Source organism: Lepidothrix coronata, unplaced genomic scaffold (genome assembly GCF_001604755.1).
Source record: "Lepidothrix coronata isolate B3197 unplaced genomic scaffold, Lepidothrix_coronata-1.0 Scaffold9, whole genome shotgun sequence".
Lineage (NCBI taxonomy): Eukaryota > Metazoa > Chordata > Aves > Passeriformes > Pipridae > Lepidothrix > Lepidothrix coronata.
In genome coordinates, this window is record NW_016690189.1 from 10,683,511 (window position 1) to 10,704,782 (window position 21,272).

Genomic DNA, 21,272 nt, shown 5'->3' on the forward strand with positions numbered 1-21,272 from the left:
ATGTCAACACAAGTTTCACTGTTAGTGGAATGGGCATATTGTACAAGGCTGTACTAATATAACTCTTCAAACTAAGAAACAAAAGTAATGAAGAAAAAATTCATACCACTGAACATAATAGTTGTGCCAGTGCATTCAGTGACGAACACCTCTCTTTCCTACCAATTGCTGAAATAAATAAATTTCTCAGGTGAATATTGTCGTGACAAAAGTAGTAATAGCTTGTGCACTGGAGATAATTGATAATTAAACACGCAGGATGAGGCTGTCTGTGGAGAGCTATGAATGTTGGGGCAGGAGATTCTTGACAAAAAAAAAAGAGCCTTTTTGGCAGGGGAGAGATTCTCTCCTTGAGATTTTTCAAAAAGTTGTTTTTGTCAAAATTGCTTACAGCCGTATGCATGAAAATTGAATTTGCCTGGATTTTGTAAGTGAATAGAGGAAACCAAGAACACACCTTTTTCTGTGCCTTTGGCTTGTGCTCCAAAAAGGGAATGAACTTGGAAAATAACAATAATAGCAGCAACAGAAGTCTGTTCAGCAAAGGGGCAGCGCCATGTGAGTGCCTGCTGCCATGGGAAAGCCAAGCCCGGGCACAGAGAGGCAGTGGGCAGGTGAGGGAGGAGCGGCCACCTGGAGCGGGGCCTGGCGGGACACGAGCACAGTGCCCCGGGAACCAAAACTCTCCAAATTTTGCAACTCCAGAAACAGAAGCAGCGAAGCAATCCTGTCACACCAGGTCTTCGTGCTTGGAGCCTGTGAGGATGGCGGGGGGGGGGGGGGGAAACGACGACACAAAACGAACCAACCAACGAAAAAGAAGAAAAAGGGGAAAGAAGGGTAAGGGGGGAGGTGGCGGGGGTGCCCTCCTGGGGAACGGGGCTGGATGGCGGGCTGGAGCAATGGCAGGGGCGGCACCGGCGGAGGGGCTGGGACAGCGCCCGGTCACAGTCCCGCTCTCTCAGAGTGTGCGGGAATGGAAAGTGCCTGTGCCGAGTTCCGCGGGACCGCATCCAGCCCCAATCGAGCCACCGCGACAGCCGCGTCAGGTGTTCCCGGGAGAACACAGCACATCCCACCCCCTGACGCTGTACCCAACAACCGGCAAAGTCCGACGGGGAGGCACACGGGGTCGCTTCGACCTGGCGGGGGAAAAACCCCCAAAGCAACACCAATGGGAGGAATAAAATAAATACAGAAATGAATAAATAAATAAATGAATGAATGAATGAATAAATAAATCCGCCCAGTGCTTGAAAACTGCGCGGCTTAATGTCCAGCAACAGGTGGCTGAAATGGCAGCAGGTTTGCGGGACTCTCCGGAACAGGGCCCGGGACATCCGTGCCTCGCCGGCGGCTCGAAGTCCCGGCCCGGCGGAAGGGCCGACCCTCGCCCCGACCCCGCCTCCTCCCGCGCTGCCCGGGCCGCCCCCGCCTACAAGCCCCGTCATGCCCCGGGCCCGTCGCGGCCGCTGCCGTCGCGCCCCGTTCCCCCTCCCGCGCCGCGCCCCGCCCACTGCCGGCGGCGCACGCGCAGCGGGGGCGGCGTCCGGGGCAAGTCTCCCCAATGTAAGATGGTGGCCGGGCTGGCAGCGGAGCGCCCCGAGCTCGGAGACCGCCCGTCCCTCGCGTAAAGGTCGTCGGAGCAGCCGCCTGAGCGCCTGGCCGGCCGCCGCCGCACGTCCCGCACCAGGAGCGCCGCTGCGGGTTTCTCCCCTCCGCTTCTCTCTCTCTTTCCTCACCGCCTCTCTCCTTCCCTCCCCACCCTTCTCCTCCTTTTCCCCTCGCCTCCTTCCCTGCACGCTCACTCACCCACCCGCCCGGCCGCCCCCGCCGCGCCGGGCAACCCGAGCGGGGAGAGCCGCGCACACGCACCGCGGGCCGGGCAGGCAGAAGGAAGGCGGGTGAGTGCGAGCTGAAGGCCGGGCCGGGGAGGGAAGGAGGGAGGGAGGGAAGCAGAGGCGAGGAGGAGGCGGGGGGGAGCCGGGCCGCTCTGGCTACGAAAGCGCCGCGGCTTCGCCGGGACGGCGCAGGCCGCAGCCCACCCGGCGGTGCAGCCCCGGGGCCGGGGGACGCGCCGGGCCGCTGCCGAGCGCCCAGGGCACCGGGCCGGGCGGGGAGGGCGTGGGGGCGAGCGGGCCGCTCCTTTTCCCGGGGGGCGCCGGGGAAGGGGCTCCCTCGGTGCCGCTGCCCGGAGGAGGCTTTATTTATCTCCTCCTCGCCGCCTCGGCGTGGCGGAGCCCTTGGGCCGTGCCGGGCCACCGGTCAGGGCCGTGGGGGGCCGGTGCCCCCGGAGCCGCTCGCCTCCGTCGGGGCAGGCCGGCGCGGCCGGGCGCGGGCATCGCGGCGTGATTCACTTGGAATTTGCGTGGAAATTTCCTTTCTCCCCTTCTTCCTCTTCCACGGACCCAGGCTCTATTTCTTCTTATGATGTGTACTTTTTTTCTGGAGAGAGAGACAAACAGATGGTAAATGGCAGCCTCTTAATTTTGATGTTATTTTGGACAGTCCATGTAGCCTCCCGAGATTTGCCTGTCAGTAAAATAACCTATATGTGACTTTCCGTTTCCTACTTGCAAAACCCTAGAAGCTCTTTCTGTTTTGTGCATTGGCAGAAGCAAATGGCAAGGCTGCATGCGGGCTCTCTCCTGTTCCCAGCGATGGTCCTACAGCTCTACCTGCCAGTCTGAAAGGGAGCTGCCACTGCCTTCGTCTGTAGAGTGAAGGGGAGGGAAAATACATTAGATAATTATCTTAAAATGTTTGGTTACTGTACCAGAAAGGATTTAATTGTCCATGGCTTGTATATTTCTGTCAGTGTGGTAATACCGAGTATATAGTTCATAGGAGAAGCAATTCTCTTCAGACCATATGTTAATGGAAGCAAAACCTATCAGCTAGTTAAAGCTGTGGAAACTCTAGGCCTGCAGATGTTGGCTTGCTCCTGTTCAAAAGTTGTAGAAGTTAATGTTGGCCAGTCGCATGTTTATTGTGCCTGTACAGGTTTCTAACTCGCTGTGTTTTAACTGTCTGTATTTTGTTTTAGCTTTGAAATGTCTTGACTTGAACATCCCTGTACTTTGACTTCATATTCTTGCTGTCTGGCATTAACAGAAGAGAACTCATACTGAAAGATGAATATGTAGAAGAAAGAAATTTTTTCTAGCCCCTTTCACTGCTAAAAAAGGAAAAAGGAAAGGGAAAAAATAAAATGCAGGCTTATGAAGAGCAGGGAAGAAAGCAGCTGTTTGACTGGAGAGGGTGAATTAGTTTCAGATGGCTTACAAATACTCAAATATACTCCTAGTTTCTTAGCATCTCTGTAATAACGTAGTGGTCTAATGCATGGTCAGGGATTCAGTTGTGCTGTACCTTAGGCTTTTGGAATTCTGTGATAGAGTTTCCATTTCATAAACAAGATGAACACATGCAAGTGTTTAGAAATGCCTGGCAGTTGAACTTGGCTGAATTGCAAACTAAGCTCATTTTAGGGGAAAAGATTGTTTTGAAAAGGAGAAATGCAGTGATAAAATAATATGTTCTTTTATTCTGTGTGTTTCTTCAGGTGCCTCTTTATTAGCTTTTAAAATGATGAGTGTTGGATCCTAACAGCTTTTCTCTTTACAGGGAAAAAATAGTGAGTGTCTGTCAGGAGTAGTGCTCTACTAGTTTCTTGGTACCTTTTCCTCAAAGTTTAAGAACATCCTTAGAGTGCCAACTAAATAAAAGGCTTGGGCTAAAAAAGCTGGTGAGAGAGTATACTCAAGTATGTGGCTTTTTTATTTAATTAGAAATATTCTTTATGTACAGAGACAGGTTGTCCTTCATGGCTATTGTTCAGGAAAGTTGGGGTATTCTTTGTGAGTTAAATGTTTTGAAATTACTCTGACCAAGATCTTAAGTATGGGCCCTGAAGGCTTAACTCTGGTAACTATTTCTTAAAATTTTGCCTGTTTCTTTGAAATAAATGAGATTCAGATAGTCTGTTCTGTAAGCACAGGTAACTGTTAAGTGGCTGATTGTAGATTGCATCTTAGGCCTTGGTTGTTTTGGTAAGATGAGGCTGATCTATAGGCCTTAAGAATGCTGGAAGGAAATCACTTGCTCAGCAAGACTGCTAGGATCAAGGGTGCCTAACCTTTCACGTGGTGAATTAGTGCCTTAGGTTGTACGAATCACCTTTTGTCCCGCTTGCAGTTGTGCAGTATTGCTGAGATAACTTGACTAGGTGCATATGTGAAAGACTACATGACTTACCTTGTGTCCTGAATGTTTCTTCTCTTTCAAGATGTTTATGCTTTTTTTTTTCTCAGTGTATATCTGGTTTGTCCCCTTTTTATTGGATGGAAACAGTGTGAGGAGCTAGAGCTCTATAAGTAAATAGAGCCCTCATCTCTCTGAGCCCCACTCTTCTGATTCTTGGAGAATAGTCTAGGAATTTATTCCTTTCAGGAGATTGATTAACATTTGTTAACATTTTAACAACTGTAAACAAACTAAGTGTAGCAGCAAATGGTTTGGCGTGGCTTGAATGCTGCTCAGACCTTCTGGTTCTTCCTGTAAGCAAGCTGGGAGGGCAGTGTAAGTGTTAAGCAGAAAATAGGAATATAACCTCTGTAAGTAAATACATATATGTGTTTTTGCATTAAACTGTTAGGTGAATGTTTTTATTAAACTAGATTTTGTTCTGTCGTACCAGGAACTTTGATATGCTTGGTTTTGTCAGATGGCATTTTTCTTGTATGATCTTGAAAAGGGAATCTTTACAGTTTTCTTATTTTAAAATTGTATCAAAGATCATACTAATTCAGTGAGCATTCAGAATACATGTTTTTGACTTCTGGCTAGCTGTTATTAGACTGGCTCCAACAGCTGAAAGAAAAGAATTGATTTCCTCAGTACTAAGATCAAGTAGATTTTGTGGCTATATGTTTTATTTTCTTTCCTTCCACTTCACTATTCTGGGAACATGACAACTTCAAGATATTTCTTGTAGGAGTCTATTATTTAAATGGAGCTTGCAAGTGTTTTCTAAACATGCATGTACAAAATAAGATATTCATAAGCTATCTCATGCATGTGCTTTAACAACTTGAGGAAGCCTGCATCCAAAGCCATGAGGAGAATACGGGCCAAGAGAATGATGCTCCTGCTCATCCTTTTCTATGTAACCTGAAAGCTATGTACTGTATTTTTATTCTGGAGCAGAATATGTTAGTGTTAATTTCATAATGATTAATCAGTAATTTGTGTATTTTTATCAGGTACTTCATCTGTTGCTCATTTTCAGATTGGGGAAAAAATAGGTTGGGGTCAACATAAGGGGAATTTTTTTTATCTTTTAGTCACCAAATTAAAAATGAAGGTGGGTCAAGCAAACATGCTGCCGAACTTGGTGGAAGGCGAACTTGGATCTTGGCTAAGGCTTTTTCTCTGATCGGTGCTGTCTGACTTTGATCTGGTTCTGTTTTCTTTCAAGGGAAGAAGGGAAAACTTCATCTGTCTAGGATCTAACATACTGTGATCCCAGCATCAGTTTCTTTTATCTTGATGTTATCTTGAGAGGAATAGATTCCTAATATGAAGCGGGTTCCAATTGACCACAAAATCTGATATAAAGCAATTGTATTTCTACTTGAAGTGAGATGGAGGGTCCCCTGTTGTAGTGCAGGTCCTCGGACTGGCCCTCTCTGGGCTTTGAGTATTTGACTCTTCACAGCTTAGCAGTCCTTGATCGCTGGAAGGTAAAGTTGCAATATTTTCTATGTAATCAATTGTATCAATTATTAGCACTAGGAATTTGTTGGCATTTTTGTGTTGTTGGGGGTTGGTTTTTCTCTTCTTTGTTTTTCAAAACAAATTAAATGAAATAAACTGCAAAAATGGCAGCACACTTCTCTGTCTTTGCTTTTAACTTATTCTAATGAATTCTTCAAATTTAAAACAGAAACACAGAAGCTTTGTAGGGATGGCCAAAAAATGTGATAGGAGTGTGTACTGTGGTTTTCAAGTGGTTTTTCATCCCAGGTTTTACTTTGGCATGTTTTTAGGCCTTGTTTTTGGTGAACTGCAATATAATCTTATGTTTCAGTCCACTGAGCTCTAATCTTTTCCTTACTTAACAGAAGGGGCATTTATTTTTCCTAGTGTGGATGTTCTTAAATGTTTTATTCCATGTAAGGTTTCATACAGAAAACGAGTAACTAAAAGCATAGCAATCTCACTCATTGTAAGATAAAATACACTGCATAGGAAGATTTGCTAACAATTTTCTTAATTTGTTTCAGGAACACTGAATTAAACAGATGAGACTTATTTGAAGGCAGGCTTCATGTTATACATTGGTTTAAAGTTTCTTTCACCAGTGTAGGTGTAATGTGGGTCCTGTTTGAAATGTGTCTATTAATTTTAAATTGCAAGAACCACAAACTGAGACACCTAGACTGTGAAATACTATACTTGCAGGTGGAGTAATTTTGTTATTTCTAAACCTATCTCCTATTCCATGTCACAATAAATTACCATCTTAAAACAAAACAACAGAATTTGAGTTCAGGACTGGGAGGAAGTAATTAAATTACATTTATATGTGTTTTGGAACTGCCTAGCTGAGGGAGTTAAGTGATAGAAGTTTTGATGAAGGTTATGTCCTGGATAGGTAAGCATGTGGTGGCTATTGTTCAGAGTTTCTGTTTTGTAATATAGCCTAGAAACATAGAAAAATGGGATAGGGAAAGAAGTATGTAGCAGTAATCACTAGATGAGGGGAGAAAGTGTTCAGCTACTTTCTTTCTCTGTCTTCTCTCCACATATAATGAATGAAGATAGGTATGTGTAGCTATAGCTGTGCCTGTCAGTTAAAGACTTAAGGCTTTGCTGTGATATGAAGATGTTACCTTGGGCTACTGGACGTTGCAAAAATAGAAACTGTTCCCTCTCTCTGAATAGCTGCTGCTTCATTACATGTGACTTCTTCCCTTTTTTTTTTTTTTTTTGAATGAAAACTAAGCTTAGTCTTCAGTATTTCATTCATAAAATGTGTCCTCTGAGAGCTCCTAAACTAACATAAAATGAAAGGCCAAAACTTGCTAGGTCAAAATTAGTGTTTATGGGTCAACATGGCCTATAGTTCATTTGAATGTATTTCCTTCAATCAGTGTGAACTGTAGGGGCCCCTAAAGTCCTGAAGTTACGTTAAAAGCACTGGTCTGAGTGAGAGAGACCCAATAGCATTAATCCAGTTTGTCTAGTGACTTAGTCTTACTGCCATTTATCATGTAACTGCTGCTGCTGCTCTGAAGGAGCCTTCTTGCATGTGTTTCTGTTGATCGTTTAGCAAGTTGAATCCCTTTTCCTAAGAAGGTAATCTTTCTTTTTATGAAACTTCATCCTAGGTTAAGGGTCAAGGAATTCATAACTGAGGAACCATGTTTGAGAAATTAGAGCCTCTTCCTGTCTTTGGAAGCTCCTTTGCTAATCCTTTCATTTAGTAAAGTGTATATTTAACGTATTAATGTTGTGGTTTCGCAGTTAGTGGCAAACTGGTTCTAGAACATCAGGTGGTAAGTCTGAACCCAGAGGATGATTACTGGTTTTCTTTTACATAACTGTTGGTGTATGCTGAAAATATGGAAGAACAGCTGGGAAGTTTAAGGAAATAGCAGCTCTTGTACTCATCAAACTGTCTTCTGCACATGGGTAGTGTCATCATCTGGCTGGATTACAGTTTCAGTCTAGTCTTGAATAGCAGTTATAACTGTAAGCATGCTTCAAGGTAGGTTAATTCACATGTTCTCAACAGTGTAGTGGCTTCCTCTTCTAATTGAGCCTTTTTAGAGCCATTAATTTCTTAAAGCTTTTGCTCATGGTCTCATTCTGATTTAACCTTGAGGCTTGTGATTCCCAGGAGGTGGGGCAGTGGCATACCTTGTATGAGAACTATTGCTCTGGTTACTACTGTATAAATACATAACACAGTGAAACTTGGTGAGAACTGGCTGTGTTGTGTGACCACATGACTGGCAGTCTTAGAGTAGTTCCTGCCCAGGGAACTTCTCTTAGAATTGGTTCTGTAGTATCTTCTTTTGGGAAACTAACTAGTTGCTTTCGAGTTCAGTGAGCAAAAAGAGAACACCATACAGCCATTTTTATAAGGAAACCTGCAGTGGCACATGACTTTTATTTTTTGAGCTTAGTTGTATAGAATATAAGTGAAGAGTCAGAAAACAGGCACTTTGAAGTAAAATGTTTATTCTGTCTTTAATCATAATTAATACCGGTTACCATACTTTTTTTAAACATTCTTTGCACATATATATATTAAACTATTGAGCAGAGGTTAAGCAAAATTTGTTTTCAAACAAATGTAATTTGGTGTGATGAGGTGAGAGGGGCAGGTTCCTTTTGGCACTAGCAGTGCTGTAGTCATCCACTGGTAATGAATGAGCCACTTACCACCAGCTACCGTTTCTGCTGTATTCAGTGTGTGCCAGCTCTGAAAGCATGGCAAAGGTAACTGTAGAGGTGGAGTACAACATCTTTTGACTGTACTGTTTTTTTCTGAGACTTACAATGGACTCAGGAAATACCATATTATATAGAAATGCAGAAAGGAGATGGACTCAGTGTCACTCTGTGTTTTATTTGGTGTTTTGGTTTTTGTTGTTTTTTTTTTTTTTTTTTTATTTACTAAGTATGTAGTCAGATATTGGAGAGTATCCTCTTACACAGACCTGACATCAGCATAAACGTTTGAGGCATCCTTAATGTTGTAATTTTGTATTTTTTTCTTCTATTTTTAAAGAAACTTAAATCTATCAGCCAGTTCTTCATCCTCTTGAGGCAGTTTTTCGATTTTCTTATGGGTTTTGGTTTAGTTTGCATCTCCTGTGGCTTAGGCTTCTCCAAAGAAACCGCATTCAGCTGCTCCTAATTGCTAAAAACTCAGACTTGTATCTCATAGTATTAAACAGTCACAGCATTTAAAGGATATGCTGGGCAAGTGCATTTGCAGTCAACTTGAACTTCTGTGCTTTTTACAGTGTCTATTTGTCACAGTCTGACAGATTTTTGTTTGGGATTTAATTCAGTACTTTGTACATACCAAATAACTCCTTAACTTCACCTGTCTGAGTTAACACAGCTCCATGTATTTGAGGTAGAAGGAATTTATAAAAAAAACAATACTACACATTCTTAAATTTGTGGAAGCTGATGCTCTGCTTTTTGGGTATTTTACTAAATTGTTTCTTTTTAGAATGCTAAATTAATTTTCCCTTTCTGCCTAGCCTTTTAAAAAAATGATTTGGAAAACTATTTTCACAGGTTGCTTCTTAATGTTCTCCCTTTGCTTTTTTCTTTTAAGGCAATTGCTTTATATATGACTGTCTCTAGAATTTGTTTACTACAGCATATAGCATATATTTTGAAGCAGTTATATATGTTCTGTTCCTCATTGAGATAAAAGTGCTTCCTTGAATGCAAGCAAACACATATGTATTTCCCTGAAAAGTAGACGCAGGCGATTGTAGCTTGTGTACCACATATGTGGGAATGGGGATTTATGGTATGAGTGAATATTGCACAAAGCAACTACCTTTCTGGATTTCTAGTAGGTATGTGATGTGACTGATTAGAAGATGTTTCCATCCTCTGAAATTTTTCTGTGCTTCTTGTTAAATGATTGGTTTGCTTTTTGAAATAACTGATTTTTAGATTACAAAATAGATAGTAAAATTTCAGGTATTCTCTATAGAAGCCAAATGAATCCCAAAGTGTGATTGTGACTGTGACATGGTAGACTTTTCTGTTGACTATTTTCTGTTGACTCAGATGTCAGTGAATGTTACTGAAGCAGCATCCTGCTCTTGTCTGAAGCAGATGATGTCCTAAGCATAGTATTCCTATTTTCTATACTTAAACTGAACTCCCGAGTTAGTCTTTTTCTTCAGCTGCTAGAACTGATAGATCACTGGATTTATTTGATACTGCATTTTAATTAGATGTACCTTTTGTTATCCAACTGTTTCCTAAATTGCTAAAAGAAATACTTTGTCTTGAATTACGTGCTGCAGAATTTCAGATTTTAGGGAAGCTTCACCCTTTGTCATTTTTAGCATGGAACAAGAAATAAGCCAGAGGCCTAATTTCCACCTACTTTCAGGTAGTGCCACAAATTTGAGCACAAGATGTGTGCTATATTTGGAATCAGCTTTACCTTCCAGGTACACATAGAGAAAAAGCTGAAATGGTCCAGTTATTAGCTACAGGGACTCATGCTTTAGTTACTTTTTCACTCTTGAAAAATTCTAAGTGTATGTACCTTGATGTAACTGTTAACGTCTCTTTAAAGTGGAAATAGGCTTGTGTGTATTAAACTTCTGTTGTAACTTTACAGTTCCACTGTACTTTGTGTATTTATATGCTAAGACTGTTATATTGTACAAGAGCAGGCCTTGTGGTAGGGAGTTGTTACAATAAACATTTTTGAAGCTAATATTGCAAATGTAGGCTTGTTTCTCTGTTTCAGGCATGTTCTGTAATTTCATTATAGTCTAAATCTATTCCAGTAAAGTTTACTACTTAAATGTTTGTAGGATCACAGCCTTAATTTGTAGTATTTTGATTTTCTGCCTTAAGCACTCCTAAATGCAATTAAGTTCTGATGGATTGCTGTGTTGCCTTTTAAAATGCAAAGTATAGATGAGTTCATAGAATCACAGAATGGTTTGGAAGTGACCTTAAAGATCATCTCCTTCCACACCTCCTGCCATGGGCAGGAACACCTTCCACTTGCCCAGGTTGCTCAAAAAGCCCCCATCCAACCTGGCCTTGAACACTTCCAGGGATGGGACATCCACACTTCACTGGGCAATCTATTTCAGGGCCTCACCACCCTCATTGTGAAGAATTTCTCCCTAATAGCTGATCTAAATCTACCCTCTCTCAGTTTAAAAGCTTTACCCCTTGTACTATCACTTCACTTCCTGATAAAGAGTCCCTCTCCATATTTCTTGTAGACCCCCTTTAGGTTCTGGAAGGCTGCTGTAAGATCTCCCTGGAACCTTCTCCGGGCTGAACAACCCCAACCTCATAGGAGGGAGACTGCAGCCCTGTGATCATCTTTGTGGCCCTTCTGTGCACCTGCTTGAGCAGTTCCATGTCCTCATTATGCTGGGGGCCCCAGTTAGTTATTCATCTAATAATATTCCATCTCCAGTTGTTAAGTGTTCATTTGCCTGTGGCTTAAACTGACTTGGCTCTCCTTACTTGACACCCTCTGTGGTGAGGGGCAAGCATTGTCACTTCTTGCAGAAGTCAAGTTTACTTTTTTCCAGTTATGTGACTGGAAAGATATTAAGAGTATGAATGGCTGAGAATAAATGTGAGGCCAGTGACTCTGCTGTTTCACAAGTTTTAGGATGAGGTTGAAGAGAATGATCAAATCTTCCTCTTCCATGTGTTTCTTTGTAGTTTCTCAAGTATTCTGAAGAGTTATTTTAAACTGGTGCAAGGATTTATTTTATTTGTATGGATTTATTTTTTTTTTAGTGAGCTGGATGAGGAGTACAGACCTTTCTATGATACGTTTTCTCCCCCTCAGCTGGAAATGAAATATAGAACGTGGGTTTTCCAGAGAGAGATGAAAGTCTGTAGAGAAGATTGCTTTTCTTCTGTTAAGGAAGCATCACTGCTTCTTCCAGTATCTGTAGCCCCCTGTCTTTTCTTTTGAGAAATAAGTGCTGGAGCACATATCAATTACTGATAAGAGATATGGAGTAAATCTTGAGATATATCTCCTCTTTTTCACTCCTTCCCCTCCTGTCTCTGGGATTTCTTGACTGACTAGTCATGACATGGATTTTTCCAGTGGTTAATAATTCCTGATGTTACTTGCTTCATCAAAGGGCGAGTGACTGTCTGAAGAGCTGTTACTGTACTGAAATATTGTTAGTCTGATAAGTAACTTTGGAGGATTGGGAAAACTGATAGAGGAACTTTTTGCTTTTAATTGTCAATAGGGGACTACACCTTAACAGAAATTTACCTCAGATGCTGGAGTGCTTGTGGCATCTTCATTAGTGTTTTTATTCTCTTTTGTAACAGTGGTTTAGACAGCAGACCTAATAATGTACTCCTATTCTCCTTCTTGATAGCTTTCTGATCTATGTATTTTGAGTTCGGGTCGTTGGTTTGGGGTTTTTGTTGTAAGTTCACCCCCCCACCTCCCACTGGGGTGTTTTTGTTGTTGGTTGTTGTTTTTTTGTTTGTTTGTTTCCCCTCCTTCAGTTCAGGGCATCTTTTCTTTTTCCTATGTATCCAAGCTTGTGTACATATATATATAATGAGCCTGTAAGACTATAGCTCTTTGTTCAACTGGGTGATTTTTTTTTCTTAGAAAGTTCTTCCATATCTCTTAATTCTAGTTTAGAAACAGATCTGCAAGCTGAACAGGAGATGGTCTCTTTAGAGTTGATGTATGTCCTAGAGGGGGATTAGAGTGAGCCCAGAAAGGCAGTGTATAACTCATTTTAGCTTATACTAGAGCAGATTTTAGTGTGAGGTGTCAGTTCCTACAGTTGTATCTGGGGAAATGTGGGGATGAAGATAACAGCCGCTCTAAATCAAAACATTATATTTGTGATGGAAGACTTTAGGTTTAGCAGATGTGTAGGAGAAGTAAGTTTACTAGAATTCTGTCAGTTCTTAGGGAAATGGGTCTTCAGGCTGCAGAAGGGAAGGCTTTGGGAAGCAGGAGGAACTAATACCAGCCTTACAGTACCAATGGGCAGACTGTTGAGAATACTGAGCCAGGATCTTTATAGCAATATGTGGAAGGCAGGCAAGAGAAAGCATTTAAGAAGAACATGTTTCTCCATGAAGTGGGACAGTTATTGGAACAGGTGAAAGAGATTCTGTAGTGTCCAGCCTTAGATGGTTTGATGCCCACTGGATAAAGCCCTGTGTAATCTAGACTGATTTTGCTGACCTTGCTTTGAGAAGGAGGTTGACTAGGAAACTCTAAAGATCCTTTCCAATTGGAACTATTCTATGAATCTGTAGCAAAAAAAATGTAACAGTCCTCAACTTCACAAATAAATTGTCAATGTTAAAGCTTGAAACTAACAATCAGTAATGAGCCTATAAAGTCTCATGAGGTTTAACAAGACCAAGTGCAAGGTGCTGCACCCGAGTCGGGGCAACTCCCAGTATCAGTATGGGCTGGGGGATGAAGGGATCAAGAGCAGTCCTGCTGAGAAGGACTTGGGAGGGCGGATGGATGAGAGGCTGGACATGACCCAGCAATGTGAGCTCACAGCCCAGAAAGTCAAGTGTATCCTGGGCTGCATCAGAAGCAGCCTGGGCAGCAGGTTGAGAGAGGGGGTTCTGCCCCTCTCCTCTGGTGAGATCCCACCTGCAGTGCTGCATCCAGCTCTGGGGTCCCAGCACAGGAAGGACATGGACCTGTTGCAGTGAGTCCAGAGGAAGCCACTAAGATGATTAGAGGGGTGGAGCACCTCTGCTATGAGGAAAGGCTGAGAGAATTGGGATTGTTCAGCCTGAAGAAGAGAAGGCTTTGGGGTGACCTAATTGTGGCCTTCCAGTACTTGAAGGGAGCCTCTAAGAAAGATGAAGATGGACTTCTTATAGGAGCATGTAGTGACAGTTCAAGGGGGAATGCTATCAAACTGAAAGAGAATAGGTTTAGACTAGATACTAGGAAAAAATTCTGTACTGTGAGGGTTATGAGGCCCTGGAACAGGTTGCCCAGGGAAGTTGTGGGTGCCCCATCCCTGAAAATACTCAAAGCCAGGTTGGATGGAGCTCTGAGCAGCCTTGGCTAATGAAAGGTGTCCCTGCTCATGGCAGAGGTGTTGGAACTAAATGATCTTTTAGATCCCTTCCAACCCAGGCCATTCTATAATTCTGTATTAAGAGCCTTAAAGCAGATAGTGTGGCTTCAGTGGAAATGCAGGAGGACTTTTTAAACTTAAAGGTACTGCTTGATGTAAATACTGAAGCTTATTGATGTAATACAGAAGATAACTGAATCTCTTGCACTGACACAGGATGTTTGTTTTCTTAAAGTTCAATCTGGTTGCTTAAAAATTCAGCAATTAAGTGCTCCAAAGGGAAAGGCACAGGCTTGCCAGTGATGAGCAATGGGATGGTGTGCCAAAACATGAGCAAATGAGCAGTAATGGGGTCCCTCAATCAACTTTGTAACCAAAACTCAATCAGGTTTTGGTTACAAAGTACCACACCTGAAGTACCACACCTGAAGTATTCCTACGCTAATGCACACAGCATGTGCAACAAATAAGACTAGCTCGAAGCATTGTCCCAGAGATTTGATATCATTGGCATAAGTGAAACATGGTGGGATCAGTCTTGTGGTTGGAGTGCCCTGTTGGGTGATTACAGGCACTCTGGAGGGATAGGCAGGGCAGAAGAAGTGAGGGGGTGGCATAGTGTGTAATGGAAGAGAGCTCACAGTTGGCAATGGCACAGTTGAGAGCCTCTGGGTAAGAATCAAGGGACAAACAAATAATGTGGATGTCATCCTTGGAGTCTATTACAGACCTCCCAACCAGGACGATGACTGAATTATTCTTTGAGGAATTCTGGGAGCATCACACAGCTTGTACAACCCGGGCCAGAAGATTCCTAAAAACCCTAGTTGACAACTTCGTGGAACAGGTCCTAAGGGAGCCGCCTCAGAAAGTGCCCTTGTTGATCTGCTGCTTTTCAACAGAGTGGATCTCGTGAGCAAGTGGAGATTGGCGGCCGTCTTGGCCACAGCAACCACAAAACTATCAAGTTTAAAATCTCTGTTGACAGGAGGAAGAGTGCCAGCAAAACCTCAACTCAGGACATGAGGGGAGCAGACTTCAGGCTGCTCAGGGAACTAGTAAAATCCCCTCAGAAAATGGTTTTGCAGGTGCTGGAACCCATCAGTGTTGGTCACTCTCTGAACACTGTATCCTAAGGGCACAGGAGCAGGCAATCCACAAATGTCAGAAGTCAAGCAGACTAGGCAGAAGACTGGCTTGGCTGAACAGGGAAATAAGGAGAAAAAGGAAGGTGTATGCCCAGCGGAAGCAAGGTCAGCTGACATAGGAAAAATACAGAGAGGCTGCCTGCTGCTGTAGGGAGAAAATTCATGAGGCCAAGCTCAATCAGAGTTGAAGCTGGCCAGAAATGTGGGGGATAATAAAGAGTTTTTTCAAATACGTTAATGGCAATAGGCAGTATTGAAATATCATTGGCCTGTTACAGGATGAGGATGGTCACCTCACAAACAGGGACAGAGACATGGCAGAGGTGTTTTATGCTTTCTTTGCCTTTGTCTTCAACATAGATGAGGAACCAGGAGGGTTTCAGTGCCCTGAGCTGGAGGACTATGTGAGAATGATCAGCTCCCAGTTGACTCTGAAACTGCAGGACCTGATGATCCAGCTGGATCCCTACAAATCTACAGGGCCTGATGGGATCCATCTGCGAATCCTCAGAGATAGCTGATGTAATTGCAAAACCTCTCTCAACATTTGATTTTTTTTTTTATTTTTTTTTTGAGTGGTCTGGGGAATCTGGAGAGATCCCAGCTGAGTGGAAGTTGGCAAATGTTGTTCTGACTTTCAGGAAGGACAAGAAGACAGACTCTGGAAACTACAGGCCTGTCAGTCTCACTTCAGTGAAAAGATTATTCTGGGAGGTATTGAAAAACACCTGGAGGACAACCCAGCCATTGGTCACAGCCAACACGACTTCATGAGGGGAAAGTCCTGCTTATTGAACTTGATTTCCTTCTACAATAGGGTAGCCCACCTAGTTGATCTAGGAAAGCCAGTAGATGTAATCCTTTTGGATTTTAGCAAAGCTTTTGGTACTGTCTCACACAGTATCCTTCTGGACAAAATATGCAGCACACAGCTGGATAACCATGTTATGTAATGGGTGAGCAGCTGCCTCACAGGTTGGGCACAAAGGGTTATACTGAAGGGGGTATCGTCAGGCTGGTGACCTGTCACTAGTGGGGTTCTGCAGGGCTCCATCCTCGGCCCAGTTCTCTTCAACATCTTCATTAATGATTTGGACACAGGACTCGAAGGAATACTAAGTTTGCCAACAACACTAAATTGGGAGAAGCTGTTGATTCCCTCAAGGGCAGAGAGGACCTGCAGTGACCTCAACAAATGAGAGAGATGAGCAATCCCCGACTATATGAGGTTTAACAAGGGCAAGTGCTGGATTCTGCATCTGGGATGGAGCAACCCTGGTTGTCTGTACAGATTGGGGAATGAGAGGCTGGAAAGCAGCAACAGAAAGGGACCTGGGATCCTGGTCAATGGCCAGTTGAATATGAGTCAGCAGTGCCCTGGCAGCCAGGAGGGCTAGCCGTGTCCTGGGGGCATCAGGCACAGCATCGCCAGCCAGTCGAGGGAGGGAATTGTCCCGCTCTGCTCTGCGCTGGCGCGGCCTCACCTTGAATATTGTGTGCAGTTTTGGACACCACAATATAAGGAAGACATTAAGCTGTTAGAGAGTGTCCAAAGGAGGGTCATGAGGATGGTGAAGGGTCTTAGGGGAAAGCCATATGAGGAGCAGTTGAGGTCGCTCGGTCTGTTCAGGCAGGGGAAGAGGAGACTGACGGGAGACCTCATTGCGATCTTCGACATCCCCATGAGGGGAAGAGGGATAGGCAGGTACTAATCTCTTCACTCTTGTCACCAGTGACAGGATTTGAGGAGACAGCATGGATCTGAGTCAGAGTAGGCTTAGGTTTGATGTCAGGAAAAGGATTTTCACCTGGAGGGTGATTGGCCACTGGAAGAGGCTCCCCATGGAAGCGGTCACAGCACCAAGCCTGTCTGAGTTGAAGTGTCTGAACAGTGCTTTCAGGCATGTGGTGTGATTCTTGGGGTGTTGTGTACCAGGGCTAGGAGTAGGACTCGATGATCTTGGTGGGTCACTTCTGACTCAGCATATTCTTTGATTCTGTGAGCTTTTCCATACCCTGTCCATGGTACTGCAGGTACAGGCATTTCCCTTCCACAACAATAGTCAGGCTGAGAATGTGTTGGAATAAAAGTGATTTAGTATTGGAGTTGGACTAGGTTGTGTGTGTGGTGGGGTTTTTGTGTGTATTTTTATTCCTGTCTCTCCTGTGAGGTTTTTCTTCTTGTTTGTCCTTCAAAACCTCAGGAATAGCAACAGTGCTGTATTTGACTAAATGCTCATTTTGTAGTTGTGTCTTTGTAAAAAGCAGAAGAAACATCCTTCACTTCTGTTGGCTAAAAAGCACTATTTTGATAATCTAGAATAATTTCTTCAAGTGTAACTGCAAGTACACTATGATTTATTTTATAGCAGAACTTAAAGTCTTTATTTTCTGCTTAAACTAAAACCTTTAGCTTTCTTGTGATGATTAGGAGTACAAATAGACTCCCAAATGAAAGATAAAATTAGGTGTTAAACATCATTATGATGTTTCATATTTTCTACAGTGTGCCTTGGGAGAGTGAAGGAAATCTGGTCCTAGCACTTACCTTCATCTTTGCACTGTACCTATGGGTAATGTCCTTTACACTAGTAATTCTAGATTTTGTGAGTATTCTTTCTCAAGCTTGGTAGTTCTGTTTGGGTAATTAGAAAAGTATTTTTAAACTTCCCATTGTTACGTTGGTATTGCTCTTAGATGAATGCTGAAGGACACGCAATTTTTCAGTACATTAGCACTTGTATTTCCTTTATAAACTGGAAAGCAATGGACAAAATTCTCACTCTTGACTCATATTAAGACTTGTGAGAGTTTAATGGCATTTGCAAAGTAAAACTAATTAGGGTTTGATGAACAAATACTGGTATTTGTAAACTATCCACTACCTTTATAGAATGCTGTAAGTGAAGTGTTTAAGGGAGGTTTTTGTATGTCTAGTATTATTCTTCAGTTCTTTGTCAGTCAAAGAAGTTTAGCAGACATAAATAATCATAAAAGTGTACAACTGTGCTGGCCTGGAGGAATGCAAAGGTACTTCCTTCTCCAGGCTGACCTTTTCTTGGTTTCTCCCCACAAGTGGTAACTTAGTGGGTTGTGGGCAAACTGTGGGGTACTGTGGGTGCTGGAGACCTGGTCTGACAAGTGTAATGAATAGTTTATATGCGTGTCGTGGTTTAGGAATGGTGTTCCCACTGAAGTGCTCTGAACCGTGCACAGCTCCACTCTCCCCTCCCCTGCAGTGGGCTGGAGAGGAGAATTGGAGATACAAAATAGATTGAGATAAGAACAATTTACTTGAACAAGCAATGAAGTAAGACAATGTGCAGTAACAGCAACAATAGTAATGAAATGGTACAAGAAAGATGCGAACGACTCACAAGTGATTTCTCACCCAGTGGAAACCCTGACAATACCCGACTGTTCCCTCCTTCAGGTTACCTGACCTGGAAGGGACCCCCTCTCTCTCCCTGGAAAGTAACTTGAAGTGGTATAGAATAACCTCAATGTCCTAGCCATGCCCCCTCCTGGCTACTGCAAAAATTAACCCTGTCCTAGGTCAGAACCAGGACAATGTGATCATCACTAACTCTGAACTAGATCTAGGTGCCAGCTGAAAGATCAGAGTTCTAAAGGATTCAGTGACTACTGGAGAAGTAGCACTCTGCAAATAAAATTTTGGCTTTCTGTTCTCAGACCAGAGGTGATGAAGGACAAGCTTTTCACCTAAATGTATGATTTTTCCCCCCCTTTTTTCTTAGAACTGTTGACCATAACAGTACAATTTCAGTTGTGGGTTGTTTCAGATTCCCTCCTGTATAATTTATCAGCAAATTACATTTGTATTTTGACTGTTGCTAGATATATTGAAAATAAAATTTAAATAATACTACCCTCCTCCATCTAAAAATGCAAGTCTAACATTTATCTTGAGTCTAACATTTAGCTTTTTTTGAAAGGTAGAGAGGGAAGGCTACTTATACCATATATTCAATTCTGCATCAGTCTTTTTATAGAGAATTAGTATAACAGAGCAATTCTGAATGACCAAATGCCTTTTAATTATTGACAAAATTTCAGAAGCAGATCCTGTATGTTTTGTGGCAAACAGTAAACTTCTAAATATTTTTCTGTTTAAGCTTTTGGAAGTTAATTTTTTTTCTGTGCAAAGTACATAGTGGTAAAAAATTCTGACACTACACTGCTGCAGTTCTGCCTAAAATACTTGGTATTATTTACATAACTAAGTAATGAATTTTGCCACATATCCCCCAAATTCTTGTTGATCTGTGAGAAAAGAGTAAATGCAAGACTTGTAAAAATGTTTAAATAGGAAGCAGATGTAGTTGAGATGTTCAGCAGTGATAATGCTGCCTGTTACAGACACTGCACAATGACTGTATAATAGATACTTCAGGGATTTTTTGATCCCTTTTAAACTGATGCAAGATGGTTATTTTACTGCTTAGGTATAGTATGCCACAGGCTCTATTTTTCTCATTCTACCTTGTCTGAAAAGACTTTGCTGTAGCGGATAACTTGTGATGTGTATGTTCTAAGAGTATCTTAAAGACCTCTTCTACCCCTCTCACCCCCTCCCAGTTGTAGCTATTGGTTTTCTCTGCTATGCCGTAGTTCATCTTAATTAGTGGACTTTCCAAATGACCATGTTTCTTCTTTTGCTGTTCACTGGGAATAACAAGGCAAATTACTATTAATTTTAATTCTTATGCACACCGTAAGAACAACTTTAAAATTAATTTGCCAGACTTATCATTAGTTGTGATGAAAATTTGGGACACTAACTTTGGATCAAGTGCTGAATATATAAAGGTCCTATTTATAACTTAGTCAGTAATTACTGAATTTTGAAAGTGTCAGATTTTGTCACTGGGTTCCCCTGTGCAAGGTGAGGACTGCAGAAGTAGCATCTTGTTGGATGCAGAGATAGTATCTTGTGTTAGACTGGTGTACAAGTTCATTATACATGTTGGTCTAATAAAAGATACGATCTCAGCCTACAAACCTTGTGGCTGCTTTGGAGTAGGATGAATGTAGGAGTGTGTACAAGGCACAAGGATGTGGCCTCTTCATCTTTAGCAGTCTCAGGACTCTGCAGAGGTGTGCAGTGTTAGGAGACAAGTTTTCTTTCCCTCTGTGCTCTCTCCTGTCTTCTCTTGTGATTGTCCTTGATCTGTGTCCTATTTAAGGAAACCTGCTGTGGGCACATGCTTTGTCTTTGGTATTGATATCTCTGCATTCAGGTGTAGCAAAGTGACGTGTGGCTTGATGTTGAAAACCCTAATTCTGCATAGTGATGTGGTATTTTGTATACTGTCTATGAACTAACCTCAAGCGAATATTCTGTGTGCTCTAACATTCTTAGTCTTATGCATAGCCATGTGTTTCAAGGAATTAAAAACCCCTGTGGCTATAAATGCCCCTTTAAAAGTGTTTAGAACAATTTTCAGTCTTTCATAGAAACTATTTTCATATGAAAGCTGAAAAACTAAAACTAAACTGGAGTTTTTATTGTAAGATGGTTACTGGGAAAGTAGTTCTTTACCTTGAGAGTTCTTGCGGGGGAGAAATAATATGAGTTCTGTGTGTGGTCAGCTTGGAGCTCTTGCCTTACAGAGAAGACAGCTAACCTAGCAGCTGCTGTAATCTGTAACCCTAAGGCATGGGACAATGGGAAGCATGTCCTTGCCACTGGGAGAGTTCTGTTACTCCAACTTTGGATTTCTTCTCTGCACTACCTACTCCACCCAATGAGTGTTTCCTTCCAGAGGGTCAGGGAATTAAGTTGCTGATGTTCCAGCAGTAGCAGAAATAGTTCCCTTTCCAAAGATTTGCTCTTTGTATGAGAACTGGGAATTTATCTGAACTAATGTTCTTCTGTAAATTTGGGAAAAATAATGTAGTTGAGACGTGCACACATAACCAGGTTTTAATAAACAGAATGGAAACAAAGTGAGGAGAACACCACAAAACTCAACATGCTGTTTATTCACCCTGACTTCATTGTTAACTGACTACTGCCATGGTATGCTTTATGGGCAGTCTGAACTACCAGCATCTTTCTATGTGCTTTACATTATCAACATAAACTCTTGATAACATCTCATTTAGCGATCTACATGCACAATACTCATCACAAGCCTTTTCTATTACAGTAGGTAAGGAGAAAACACTAACCTGCTTTTCAAAGACAAATGTCCCTTCTTAAAAGCAGATGAAAATCTGTAATTTCATTGAATCAGAGGAGCAAAGA

The 21,272-nt window shown here is 42.4% G+C and overlaps 1 protein-coding gene across 2 annotated transcripts in view; it reads left to right on the forward strand.

The window, feature by feature from the left end:
- The first annotated feature begins 1,549 nt into the window (after window positions 1–1,549).
- CNOT4 (CCR4-NOT transcription complex subunit 4) overlaps window positions 1,550–21,272 on the forward strand; it is an 81,327-nt gene continuing 61,604 nt past the window's right edge. For both annotated transcript variants that reach the window (XM_017804486.1, XM_017804490.1), the window contains exon 1: window positions 1,550–1,904. The gene's annotated coding sequence lies outside the window, so the exon portion shown is untranslated. The remainder of the gene's footprint in view (window positions 1,905–21,272) is intronic.